Raw genomic sequence first — 14,401 nt, forward strand, 5'->3', positions numbered from 1 at the left:
CTGCTCATACACTGCTGGAAGAAATGGATTTGCCACTCTGCAAAGCCAGTTTAGCAGTTTCTTAGAAATTTAAACACTCAAATACCACATGACTTGATGATTAAACACTGGACATTTATCCTAGAGAAATGAAGATAAAAATTATGCACAAATGTTTATAGCAGTTTTACTCATAATGGGCAAAAACTGGGGGTGGGGAGGAGATGTCCTTCAACAGATGGTTAAATGGTGGTAAATTCATACCGTGGAAGACTAACCATACATGCACATATATGTAATTATGAGCCTGTGTATTGATATACCCAGCAACCTTCAAAGAATTATGCCAAGTGGAAGAAAAAATCTCAGGTTACACACTGTATGATCTGATTTATTATAATTTTTTTGTTAGAATTATGCAAATGGAGAACAGTTTGGTAAATGCAGAGGGGGAGGCATGGGAGGGAAGTAGGTGTGGCTACAAAAGGGCAAATGAGAGGACCTTGGAGAGAGAGAGACAGAGATTTTCTGCATCCTGGCTCTGTTGATATACCGGTTGTGAGCATGCACCACAGCTGTGCAAAAAAAAGTACATGAATTATCTGTACTCTTTCTTACAACTACATGTTAATTTATAATCATTTTAAAATAAAGTTTAACTTTAAAAATAAACAGAACTGTGGCTGGTACACAGTGGTGTATATAAGTATTTGTTAAGCAGAATTAATTACTAAATTAAAAATAAAATAGGGGAAGACACCAGGAGGAGGTGGGAGTAGAAAACCTTTGAATAGGTGCTGTATTTCTTTTTGACAGGAAGTCAGAAATTATTTAGAATTGCTTCTCTCTCCATTTCCATATTAACCATAGAAATGCATCAAAATATCGAAATGCGTACACATAAATACCTATACTCAGCTTCTCTTGAAATATTTGTTTGTTTGTTTGTTTCCACAGTTTTTCTTTAAGAGGGGAAATGAGCATTCTGTTTTTCTTAGCCCCAGATGAAATCTACTATTAACCTAACAGTATCAAGAGAAGTGGTAAGTTGACAAGGAGAAGTGGTAAAAAATATGGAAGGCCAGAGAAAATTCTGTTGGCCTGAAGATTTTTTTTAAGTTGTTTACAGACACGGGTAATGGATTACATGGTTGAGTGGCTGCATGAATGAACACAATCCTCAAAGATCTGAGCACACAGAAGCATGCACTGCACCTCTGGGTGTTTCAGAGATGTTTCCCACTAACAGCAGAGGCAGATTTAAACTTTTGATTATGAAGTCTTAAATGGGTTATTATTCCCGATATTAGTAACTTCACTTTGCATAGCACATGTGGTTTAAAAAACATTTAACATTCACTCCTTCTGTATTTATAGTATGTCACACTCAGCATTTAGAGGTATGTAAATTCTATATCTCAAGAGCAAAGTAGAATGTCAAAAAAACTAAAAAGAAAAAGAATGCAGTGGAGAAGAGAAGGGCATATATGCTTCAGGGGAGTGACAGCAGTAGTAGCAGTAGCAGTAGTGGTGGTGGTAGTAGTAGTAGTAGTAGTAGTAGTAGTAGTAGTAATGGAAGTGCCATTGACCATTTACTCAACACACAATAACCAGCTGTGAGTGCTTCACGTGCATTATCACATTTGGTTGCTTTCAGATCATCTCCATCAATACCTTAATCTTACAGATTAAGAAGTTGAGGCCTGCAGAAGTAAAGTTGTACTACTAGGAAATAGTCATATGATTTAACAAAGCTTGATGTCCACTAAGCTTGATGTGGACATCCACCCACCTACCCACACTGCTGCACTGTCCTGAGAGCAGAAAGTGACCTTGGAGAGGATACATGGCATTGAGCTTAAGGTACCCTGCTCCTTCAAAACTGGGAAAGGGAGAGGGACTCAGGGATGTCAGGGCTGGAGCCAAGGAGCTCGGCCTTCCTTTAGGGATGGTCCAAATTTAAACATTCACTGGAGTGGGAAAAACTCCATTCCCTGATTTCCAATGGTTTCCTCACATGGTTTCCAAAATCCATTTGAAGTCTGGTGCTATTTACGTAAGGACAGAATTAAAATGAGAACCCCCTTGAAGTGTTCATTTGTTAGGCTTTGTTATGACTGTTAGTGTTAGCAATTATTTAAATGATACTGGTTAATTTGTTTTATTGTTGCACATAGTTTGATTTATTTGCTATTTATCAATTCACTTATATAATGAGCAGGGTTAGATTAATAGATTTTAAAATGTAAACTCATTTCCACTAATGTTCATGAGCTACATTTGTAGATTGGGTTAAATAAAACACAAGCAGGAATTAGGATTACTATACATTTTTGAAGTAATAAAGTAGGGATTCAAATATGTTTCAGAAATAAATAAGATATGCAGATCAAAAAGGAAACTGCCTACTAGAGATGGAAGACATAGCCTAATTTTGTCACAGAAAATATGCCTCACTGAGAAAGGCTTACATGCTATTCTGCTCTACACTGCTTGGCCACTCTGAGCTGCTGGCTGTGGCACCCTGGCAGCCAGGACACATCTGAGACAGGTGCTGAGGGATAGCCTCTGCCAGCCCTGCTGAACCATGCAGGAGGGAGAGGGAAGGTAACAAGGAAGATGATGTTTCCCTGCAAAACCCTTTGCATGCTCAGAAACAAGCAAGCTGGTCAGACTGATTTTCTAGGTAAATGGCAAAGAACTAGGCACTCCCTGGTTTGTGAACCTTTGCTAAATACCAGGGTACCGCTGAGTCCACTCCAAGAAGATTGATTAAGTGGGCTCTCAGCCCCCAGGGAAGAATTGATTCCTCTCACTTGGAAGAGCAGCAGAAACACCAGTTTCCTAACCAGGGAAGCAGCCAGAGCAGTGATAAGTTACCTGTACTGGACTGAACTGGCCAACTTGTTCTTAAGTCCAGATGCCCCAGTCAAACATGTGAGCTTTGCATAAAGCAACAATGCTGGCTATTGGGGCAGGTTGAAGAACAGAAAGCTTAAATAGACAACTTAACTTCTCCAGGCATTCATGGTTGCTAGGAGCTAAATTATGTCCCTCCAAAATTCCTATGCTAAAGTCCTAACTTGTGGTTCCTCAAAATGTGACTGTTTTTGAAGGAAGAGTCTTTAAATAGCTAATTAAGTTAAAGTGAGAGGTCTTAAAGTAGACCTCTAATCCAATAGGAATGGTAACCTTTTAAGAAGAGGGGACATGACACAGACATGTACAAAGGGAGGACACAGTGAGAAGGCAGCATCATTAAGGTAGGATGAAAGGCCTCAGAAGAAACCAATTCTGCTGATATCTTGATCTCTACCTTCTGGCCTCCAGGATTGTGAGAAAGTAAGTATCTGTTGTTTGAGCCACCCATTGTGGTACTTGTTATGGCAGCCCTAGCAGACTAAGGTGTCTAAACTAAAGTCTGTGTCACACTCCTACCATCACAATGAGGCTCCCAGCTCCTTGTCATAGCAACACACTGATGATGTGTTGTCATAATTTAAGTACCAGAGGCTTAATGTTTTTGTTTTGTTTTGTTTTGTTTTTGTTTTTGTGGGTTTTTTGGGGGGGTAGTTATAAACTAGAGGAGATTCTGGGTTATCCCTATTATAATGTCACTCTGTGTGTGTGTGTGTGTGTGTGTGTGTGCGTGTGTGTGTGTGTGTGTGGTGTTTTCTTGAATGGAGAGAAAGGGGTAAAATTACTGCTGGCAAGAAAATTGTGCATAGCACAGCCAAAGTGGTTCAGTGGTTGAGCATCAACCAGGAGATGACGATTCAGTTCTTGGCCAAGGCATATGCCCAGGTTGCAGGCTTGATCCCCAGTGTGGAGCATGCAGGAGGCTGCCGATCAATGATTCTCTCTCATCATTGATGTTTCTCTCTCTCTCCCTCTTCCTTTCTCTCTGAAATCAATCAAAATATAATATTTAAAGTAAAGAAAATTGTACATAATAGTAAGTTTATTGTTCTATATATCAGCTGTCATGCCATAAAAGTTTTGGGAAATCCAAATGATTGATGTGCTATAATTCTTAACTCATAATTCTTTATTCCTACAATTCTTAGCAGTGTTTCTGTTTTCTTCAAATTTATTTTAAATGTTAAATGTATTAAATTTCTCCCATAAATAAATGTTTAATAAGAAAGTGTCAGGAGAGATTAATAAACTCCTTTATACATGAAAAATAGAGGGTGAGTGGTCATCAAAATCAGGGTTTTCCCTTAGGGATATTATGAGCATCATTTACTTATTTAAAAACTATTTATAGGTTTTTAACTAAATAATATTAATCTTCCAAACTAGTTACTGTTTGGGATGTAAGAGGAGTCAAAAGAGTGAATATGAAAACTTATAGTTCTGGCCTTGTATTAAGGATCTAAAAGTGTAGGAGTCAGTGTTTGATGACTGTTAGGTGCACAGGTGTGCAGGCAATAGGGCTCTACCACAGGCTAGGCTCTGACAAGTCACTCTACCCTTCTTGTTCACCCTTAAAGTGGGAATAGAAATAATAATTCAGAATGTCCACTTTCTGTCATTATAGAGTGTTAAGAACTGGATTTACCCTCTTGTTTTAAACAACTAAGAACAGGACAAAATATATAAAATAATAGATCTCAAATATTAGATCCCTATGTGAAGTGAAATAATTTGAGCCTATAGTTGTCCAGCAATCCACCTGGAGAGAGTTCCCAGGCCACCATGTAGGCAGGGGAATTCGGAAGTAGCTCAGCAATGTCCCTGAGCTGAGAGCTGAGAGTTCAGAGAGGTCAACAAGGCTAGAATTTGCAGAGAGAGTTCTGGAGATCTGCAGTGGGTCCGCATTGAGTGTCCAGCTAAGTACTGATCTCAGCATGCCTATGAGGAATTTACCAGAGGTCAGAACAGAACAGCCCAAAAGGAACAGGCAGAACAGTACCTGGAGCTAAATAATACCTGGAGTAGTTCACGTTCCCGCCTGCCAAAGTGGAAAAACCTCCTAACACATGGAACATTGGTAGCAGTACTTAGAAGTGTGTTTTGTCAATGGAAAGAAAAAAATTAGTACTACTAATTAATTTGCAGGTAGGACACTAAAAGCTGTTCTGGTCCTACCTGCAAAGTTTAAAAGTAAGACTCAAAAGGATCAATATGTTTCTAAGTATCTGAACTACATCCCAGGACAAAATTCAAGAACATCTAAAAGAATAAAAGAATATATAGGATCTAACAAAGTAGAATTCACAATGTTAGGGTTCCCATCAAAAATTACTAGGCACACAGCAAAGCAGGCAACTATGACCAGTAATAAGAAGAAAATCAATCAAAACTGACCCAGAAATGATACAGAGTAAAAAATTAGTAGATGAGAATGCTAAAAACTATATTCTATACATTCAAGAAGGAACAGGAAAACAAAAGCATGCGAAAGAGAGATACATACAATATTTAAGACCCCAAGTCAAACTCCTAGAGATGAAAAATAGTCTGAAATAAAAACATATTGGGTGACATTAAAAATGATGCTTCAGCCTAAACCAGTTTGGCTCAGTGGATAGAGCATCGGCCTGTGGACTAAAGGGTCCCAAGTTCGATTCCCGTCAAGGGCATGTACATTGGTTGCAGGCACATCCCCTGTGGGGGGTGTGCAGGAGGCAGCTGATCAATGTTTCTCTCTCATCAATGTTTCTAACTATCTCTCTCCCTTCCCCTCTGTAAAAAAATCAATAAAATATATTTTTAAAAAAAACAATGCTTCATAATATTAGTGAAAGGATTAAGATAATGAATTTAAAATGCTTAGCTCCTGGTCTGGCACTTCATTTGTGTCAATAATGGAAAACAACTGATGTATAAACTTTGATTTAAATTCAGACTAATATGGCTGAAACCGGTTTGGCTCAGCGGTAGAGCGTTGGTCTGCGGACTGAAGTGTCCCGGGTTCGATTCCGGTCAAGGGCATGTACATTGGTTGCGGGCACATCCCCGGTGGGGGGTGTGCAAGAGGCAGCTGGTCGATGTTTCTCTCTCATCGACGTTTCTAGCTCTCTATCTCTCTCCCTGCCTCTCTGTAAAAAATCAATAAAAAATATATTTTTTTAAAAATAGTCCAGTATGTAGTCTATAGGCTGAGCAAGGTATCTCACTCTCCCCAGTGTGGTGGGCCTCATCCAACCCACTGAGGGCTGAATAGCACCAAAGCTGGGGAAAGGGAGAACTTGCTTTCTGATTGAGCTGGGACATCCATCCTTTCCTGCCCTCATATATCGATGTTCCTGGTTCCTGGGTCTTCAGATTTGGACTGAGACTTCCACCCTCAGTTCCCCTGGTTCTCAGGCTTTCAGAATCAAGCTGAATTACACCACTTGTTTTTCTGCTTCTCCAGCTCGCAAACAGCAGACTCTAAGACTTCTTGGCCTCCTAACCATGTGAGCCAATCCTTACTGTTTCCATTTCTCTGGAAAACCCTGACTAATACACATGTCCTCTCCATTTTCACTCCATGTCAGAACTTTAGCTATATAGAAATTGGTCCTGGGTTGAATTCCTGGATTTGGCTATTTTTGATGAGTGTTCAACTCATGACAGGAATTTTAGTTAGGGATATGCCAACAAAGGAATTTCCATATGTCAAAAGCTAACCAAAGACTGGGAACACAAATGGAAATGTGATTGCCATAACTCTGTAGATACACACACACACACACACACACACACACACACACACACACACGGAGTGTCTGCAAGGCTAGAATAACTGGCTCTTGAAAGTACAGATGAATCAACTGTGGCCCAACCATACTTGCCCTGCATCCCAGGCAAACTGTCTCCAGAGGGAAAAGGGCACAGTGCAAAGGTTGACTCCTGCAGGGACCTACCCAGAGTTGTTAGCAGGATGAGATGTACAATTAATGTGATTTTCATACATTCCTATTTTGTTAATTTTCTCAACAAGTAGGATAAGGGCAATTGTAATGGGAAAGAATTCAGTGGCCCTCCATACTGTGACACTTCAGGAGGATAGTTTCAGAGACTTTTGACCCCAATGATCACCCAGAACTATCTGTTTCACAGATGAATCATCTGCACTTGGGCTCTCACCATCACCCCAAAGTCTAGTCACATGCATCTTGAAAAATTAATATAGGTAATCCCTGAGTCAGATAGAGGTGGCAGATGTGTGTCTTTTTTGTGTCACAGAGTGCAAGAGTTTACAAATTTCCACATCTCTTCAAGGTTCTAATCAAGGTAAAAGATGCAATTATTCTGATTGATGTGATTTCAGGGTCCGCCCTGATAGGACTATGTAATCTATAGATGATAACTATAGTGGGACCAAGCATGCACCACCCAAACCCTAGGTCTTTTCCCTTGGTAAAAGTATGCAGGTCTCCTTATTCTCTGTACACTGTTGGCTGCCAAGTGTCCCCGCTATGCCATACCACTGGTGACAAAGAATCCAATTCCAGGCAATCCTCCTTGGCATATTCTTGATGAAAGGTGGCCCTCAGCACCATATTACATTCAGACTGCAAACACTGCCACAGGTACACATCCTGCCAGGTCACTGCCACTTCATTGATTTAGGATGGGCATTCACTAGAACTCTCCTTCAAGATCCTATAAATTGAGCACCATTTCCCTCGCCCATTGTCATACCAGGACTGGTTGTTTCCAACTATCATTTTCCTATTGGGTTGGCATGAGAAGCATAAGCAAAGCAGGAAGTGGTGGTGTCTATTATTCTGTTTTTACTGCCTTCCACATATACAGAAGGGTCCCGGTGTCCCTTTCCATAGCTAAGGTCAATATTTTAAGCACAGAACTCAAATTCAGTAACATGCAGTTAAAGAATAAACAAGGAAATGAATCACAACAGCTTGGATGAAGAGAGAGCTCTGGAGCCAAGTAACCCACAGAGAGCCCACATTTATAGGCATGGTCGATGTTGCTGCTGATTTTATTTAAAGCTGGGGAATGCTGGACTCAGACTGCAACTGGGAAAGGCCATTTCAAGGCAAATGCATGCTTTGCAACTTAAACTGGTGCTGTTTGCAAGCCTAAGGTTTGTGAGCCTTGTGCAAAATATATATATACTATCCAACCTGCCCATAACTCCTTGCAAGAATAGATCCCCAACCGGGGACACTTGCAGGAGTTTTATGGCAGCCATGGTTTATCAGCATTGCTGCAGACCTCTGCAATGCCAGTGCTGATGGAGGAAGAGAAAAGCAGCCTGGGAGAAATCATTTCCTCCTTCTCCCAACTATGCTTAATGGCCCCTGCACTTTGGAGGCATACAAATTCTTCTATCCTGCTTCATATTTTTAGGATACCAACACACTTTTTTTTTTCTTATCAAGGAAATATCCCAGATAGCCAAGCACTCTATACTGTCACATCATGGCATCTGCATATAAAAACACAAGTCCATCATTGCCCCCTCCGCATTCTATCATTTCATTGGCAGAAGTGTCATTAACTTTTCAGTGACAATTACTTGAGGACCAAGTAAACTGCGGAAATTCGTAAACTCTTGCACGACTAAATTAAATGCTATTTTAACTAACAGTTAATAGTGTTTACTGCTGTGTAATAGTAATTTTCATTTTTTTACTGTATCTAATGACATTCTGATGACTGGAATTCTCTGTAGGGATACCAAATCATCACATTAAGGATGAGTGATTTTAGTATGCTATGACTGATCAGTACCATAATATGTAGACTAATGCTTGAGCTAGTAAATTAAATCATTTGCACCACAGTGTTTGTCAACTAGAATGGGGATCCCATTATGCCATTAAATGATAATGTAGAGCCTGCTTAAAATAAAATAACAAACGAGCATCTTAGATTGGTGACGCATCAGTAGAATACTTTCTGAAGAGGTATGGAAAAGAAAGAAATACTGCTAATCAGCCAAACAGCTCATCAGTTCCTTATAGTAGGTGGCCATTGAACTGAATTATAGAGGAAGTCTTGTATACACTTTAAAGTGTTAATATAAAAGGGGATTTGCTCATTGGAGGGAGAAAACGGAAATAAGACCTCAGGGAAGGTTTGGATAATCAACCATGTAAAGAATTGGGGTTCTGTTAGTATGTGAGATATAATGAAAAAATACAATTGAAAGGGGAAAAAATAAACTCTTCCATTCAGGTGATTGGCCAGACCTGGAAGCGTGATCAAAGCATAACAACCACCTGGGTGGGAACCCTGCTTGCAAGCCACAACCAGGGACTCCCATTCTGGTCTGAAAGCCGTTAAGGTTTTCCTCACTCTCAAACAGACTGCACTTCACACACATAAGCTCCTTCATAAAGCTAAAGCAAGTTCAATATCTTAGATCTGAGATCAGTCAAACTTGAGATACTAAAGCACTCAAAAGAAAAATCATCCAAGTTTTTAGATTTCCTTTGATTTCAATGCTTCTCAATCAACAGATCAGGTTTTAGAATCAATATTTAAAAAAGCTCTAGAGAATAGAATTCATAGAGTAAAGCACAGAAAAGGGAAAAGAAGGAATAGTATTCTCTTTTTCCTAAAATAGAAGTTTGATGGTGAAATGGAAAGAAAATAAACTTTACTCAAAATATTTAGTGTCTTTTGGAGAAGAACCTTAGGAACAAGGTCTACTCCATCCACTTCCACTTAAAGTTCTTTCTGAGCCCTGCTGGTGTGTTTCAGTGGTTGAGCATCAACCCATGCAGCAAGAGGTTGCTGGTTCAATTCCCAGTTGGGGCACATGCTTGGGTTGCAGGCTCAATGCCCAGTGTGGCAGCCAATCAATGATTCTCTCTCATAATTTATGTTTCTACCTTTCTCTTAATCTCTCTTCCTCTCTGAAATCAATAAAAACATTTTTATTTAAAGTTATTTTTGAGCAGCCATAATGAAAGATTCTGGGCTTATATAGATGGGTACTCTGAAGCCCACAATGCTCAAAACACTAATTCAAAAGAATATATGCATCCATTGGCTATTGCAGCATTATTTACAATAGCCAAGATATGGAAGCAATACAAGTGCTCATCAATAGATCAGTGAATAAAAAATTCTGGTACATATATATATACAATAAAATATCCCATGGTCATAAAAAGAAAGGAATCTTACCATTTGTAACAACATGAATGGGTCTTGAGGGTATTATGCTAAGTGAAATAAGTCAGAAAAAGAAAGACATATATCATATAATTTCACTTATATGTGGAATCTAAAGAGCAAAATAAATAAACAAAATGAAAACTGACTCATAGAAACAGAGCACAGACTAATGGTTGGCAGAGGGGAGAGGAGTTGGGGGATTGATGAAAAAAGGTGAAGGAATTAGTAACTACAAATTGATAATCACAAAATAGTCCCAGGGATGTAAACTACAGCATAGGGGAGATGGTCAATAATCCTATCTAATATGCAAATTGACTGCCATTGCATGACAAAGATGGCGGCACCCACATCCAATAAGGAGGGAATATGCTACTTGACTGTCACACCCTCAAAGATGGCGATGCCCACAGCCACAAGATGGTGGCTCCCAGTCCCCTCAGCCCGCCGAGGCAGCATGCATACCCGCCTCCAGAGTCCCCCAGTCCCCTCAGCCGTCCAACCGCCCAGGGCCAGCCTGAGGTACAGGCAAGTCTCAAATGTTGGCTGCCCAGCCTGAGGTGTAGGCAAGCCTTGGATGGCAGCAGTCTAGCCGCCCAAGGCTGCCTGAAGCTCAGGTAACCAGAGCCGGCCAAGGCTTGTGTTGCCAGCAGCGGCAGCAGCAGAGGTGTGTTGGGGGCATTGCCTTCCCCTGATGGCCAGGTTGCCTCCCACCCCTGGGGGCCTATGAACTGTGAGAGGGGGCAGGACGGGCTGAGGAACCTCTCACTCCAGTGCATGAATTTTCATCCATCTGGCCTCTAGTATTGTAATAACTATGTATGGTGCCAGGTGGATATTTGAAATATCTGGGGATCACTTTGTCATCTGTATAATATATGATTGTCTAATCACTATGTGTACACCTGAAACTAATATAAGAGAATATTGAATGTAAACTGTAATTGAAAAATAAGAAAATCTTGAGTACTTATAAGAAGAATAAACATGAATTTGGGTGAGGGGAACCCTTAGTAGACTGAGACAAGCATAGAAACAACAATTATCACACAGTCACATTATGTTTTAATGCAGGGAAGCACAAAACACTGAAAGCACCAAAAAAAAAGAGACCCTGTGTCTGTAGATGGAGTAAGGACTGTTTCCCAAAGACTGCACCCTTTATGACAAGTAGGAGTTGGCCAAATAAAGAAAAGAAGAAAGGGCTTGCCATCATATCAAAAGGCTCAGAGGCTTAAGTAAATGTGTGTTATTAACCAACATTCGGGAGTATAGCAGGATGTAAATGTAAAAGAGGACTAAATTACATAGAGCTTCTGGTATAGCTGACCCTACGGCTGAAGTTTCATCTTGAGGGCATAATCACTAAAGAATCACCCAGCTCGTGTGACCCAGCTGTTGAGCATTGAACCAAGAGGTCACTAGTTCGATTCCCAGTCTGAGCACATGCCAGGTTGCAGGCTCAATCCCCAGAAGGGGGCCTGCAGGAGGCAGCCTATCAAAGATGTTCCATTCTCATTGATGTTTCTATCTTTCTATTCCTCTCCTCTCTCTCAATAAAAATATGCAGCCACTGTGGAGAACAGTATGAAGTTTCCTCAAAAAACTAAAAATGCAACTGCCATTTGACCCAGTAATTCTACTTCTAGGAATATATCCCAAGAAACTAGAGACAATAATCAGAAAGGACATATATACCCTTATGTTCATAGCAGCACAATTCATCATAGCTAAGATTTGGAAACAGTCTAAATGCCCATCAGCAGATGAGTGGATTAGAAAACTATGGTACATCTACACAATGGAACACTACGCTGCTATAAAAAAGAAGGAATTCTTACCATTTGCAACATCATGAATGGACCTGGAGAACATTATGTTAAGTGAAATAAGCCAGGCAATGAAAGAAAAATACCACATGATCTCACTCATTTATGGAAAACAAAGAACATTATAACCTGATGAACAAAAAAAAAATAGATACAGAGGCAGTAAAGCACGGAACAGACTGTCAAATTACAGCAGGAAAGCTGGGGAGTGTTGAGGAAGGGAGGAAAGAGATTAATTAACCTAAGGACTTGTATGCATGCATGTAAGCACACCAATGGACAAAAGACACTGGGAGGGTGGGATGAGAGCATGTGACAGAAGGGAGGGGGAGCTGGGGGAAGGTCAACGGGAGGAGGGAGATATATGTACTACTATATGTAATAGAGGGGGGAAAAAGAATTTGCCCTGTCTGGTTTTGCTCACCGGGTAGAGCATCAGCTTGCATACTGATGGGGTCCCAGGTTTGATTCAGGCCAAGGGCATGTACCTGGGTTGCGGGCTCGATCCCCAGTGGGGGGCGTGCAGGAGGCAGCTGATCAGTGATTCTCTTTCATCATTGATGTTTCTATCTCTCTTCCTTCCTCTCTAAAATCAATTAAAAATTTTTTTTTAATAATTTAAGTCAGGGTGATGTAACCTGTGATCAGATGTGTATTCTGGAAAGAAAATTCTAGTGATGATATAAAGATGCTTTTAAAAAGGCAGAAGGTTCAAACCAAGATACCAGAAAGAAAGTCATGATGATAATTATAATAACAGATGATAAAGGCATGTGAATGGCAGCAAGAAGAGAAGTGCAGATGCAAACATTTACAAATTAAGTTGATATGAACCTGAAATGAAATAAGGTGACTAAGTAAATTAGTACTAGGCATGATACAAGGAGTCCATTCATTGGTTGCATATTTTCACTATTAAACAGTACACTTAATGACTTCCTTTTGGTAAATGTAAGCACTGTATATATTGGATTATTATGCATTTTAGTTTCTTTCCAGAGGTATCCAAAAGGAAAATTTTACTGTAACATTATTAGGTATTTTCCTATAAATTGAGTCCTTTACTCAAGATGTGATCTAGAACAAAACACTGTTCTTGAAGATTATATTATTCAGAACACTATTCAGTGGGTGTAGTCTCTACTAGGGTTTGTGATATTCATGCTCTGGACAGGGCTGAACGGGCTCCTGAGTTATAAGAGCTAACATCGAACAAAAGCACGATCTTTACAGTAGGTGACTAGCCAACCCCACAGATTCTCTTCCAAGGACTTTGAACTAAACACAGAGAGATAGAATTGCCACATCCATGATGACGGGAGACAAAAAGCAGAAAGAGAAAGCAGCGGAGTACACCAAAGTAGAAGGTTGCCCAAGCAAAAAGGAAGACCTGCCTGCTGCTGACAGGAAAGCAAACTTGGTAATTTTGCTAGGGCGTTGTTGTGTCCTGAAAGATGGGTGTGCAGATTGCACACTACACAAGAACCTCCGGCTGAGCGGAAAGTGAGGATGGAAATACAGCTTGCTGTTCGTCCAGGCCAAGCATACCAGTTCAGGGCAGCAATCATGCAGAGAGGGCGGCCTGTTCTGAATGGCACAAATGTTCAGTAAAAGGCAGGGCAGCTTTCTGTGATGCCTGCTATCAGAGTTGAGACTACCTCACATTCTGCTTTTGTTCTCCGGCACCTCTAAGGTAAACTGCCATTAAGCAGCCCTTAGGAACATGTAGCTTGATCCTGGTCCGCCCCAGATGTGTCTTGATTTGAGCATTTTTAAAGTTTCACTGTGTATGCTTTTAGGCAGAACAAGCATCTCCCATGACCACAGGCCCAGCCTTCTCCATTGTTTCACCCAAATGATTTTCAAGTTTATGTCAACTGCTTTGATTCAAAGCCTTTGAGGTTTTCTCCTTTCACTCAAGATAATTGAATGACTTTTTCCTTGTCACCTGGAAGACCCTAGTAAGCACAAGGAAGAAAATGTGAACAAAGAGAGAAAACCTAGATGTACAAAGGCAAAACAATATCAGTATGTGGACCAAATAAACAACCTATTCTAAATAAACTACCCAATTCATTTAATATTTATGCACTCCCTATCCCCAGAGAGGCATTTTCCTAGGATCGGAGACTGCAGCAAATGAGCAATAATAACCCTTAGTTTAATCTCAACACTACAGTCAGAGGAATCATTTTAAAAATTAATTTAAATCCTGGAATTTTTAGACCCTGCAAAGTGAATGTCAGTGTCCTGACAGTGGTTCACAGGGCCCTATACATCTCTTACAGCCCTTCTCCTCCTTGCTCACCCACCTCTAATTGTGAGATATGACATCAGAAATGGAATCAAACAGGAGTTCCTTGCTATTCCCCAAACATCAGGCATTAGAGCCTTCTCATTACCTGCTACCCCTACCTGGGAAAATCTCTTCCTAAACATCCCTTATCTCCATAATGTCTTTGCCCAAACATCATTCTCTCTTTGAGGCCTTCCACCACCATCCT

This window comes from Pipistrellus kuhlii, unplaced genomic scaffold, assembly GCF_014108245.1.
Source record: "Pipistrellus kuhlii isolate mPipKuh1 unplaced genomic scaffold, mPipKuh1.p scaffold_m20_p_2, whole genome shotgun sequence".
Classification (NCBI taxonomy): Eukaryota; Metazoa; Chordata; class Mammalia; order Chiroptera; family Vespertilionidae; genus Pipistrellus; species Pipistrellus kuhlii.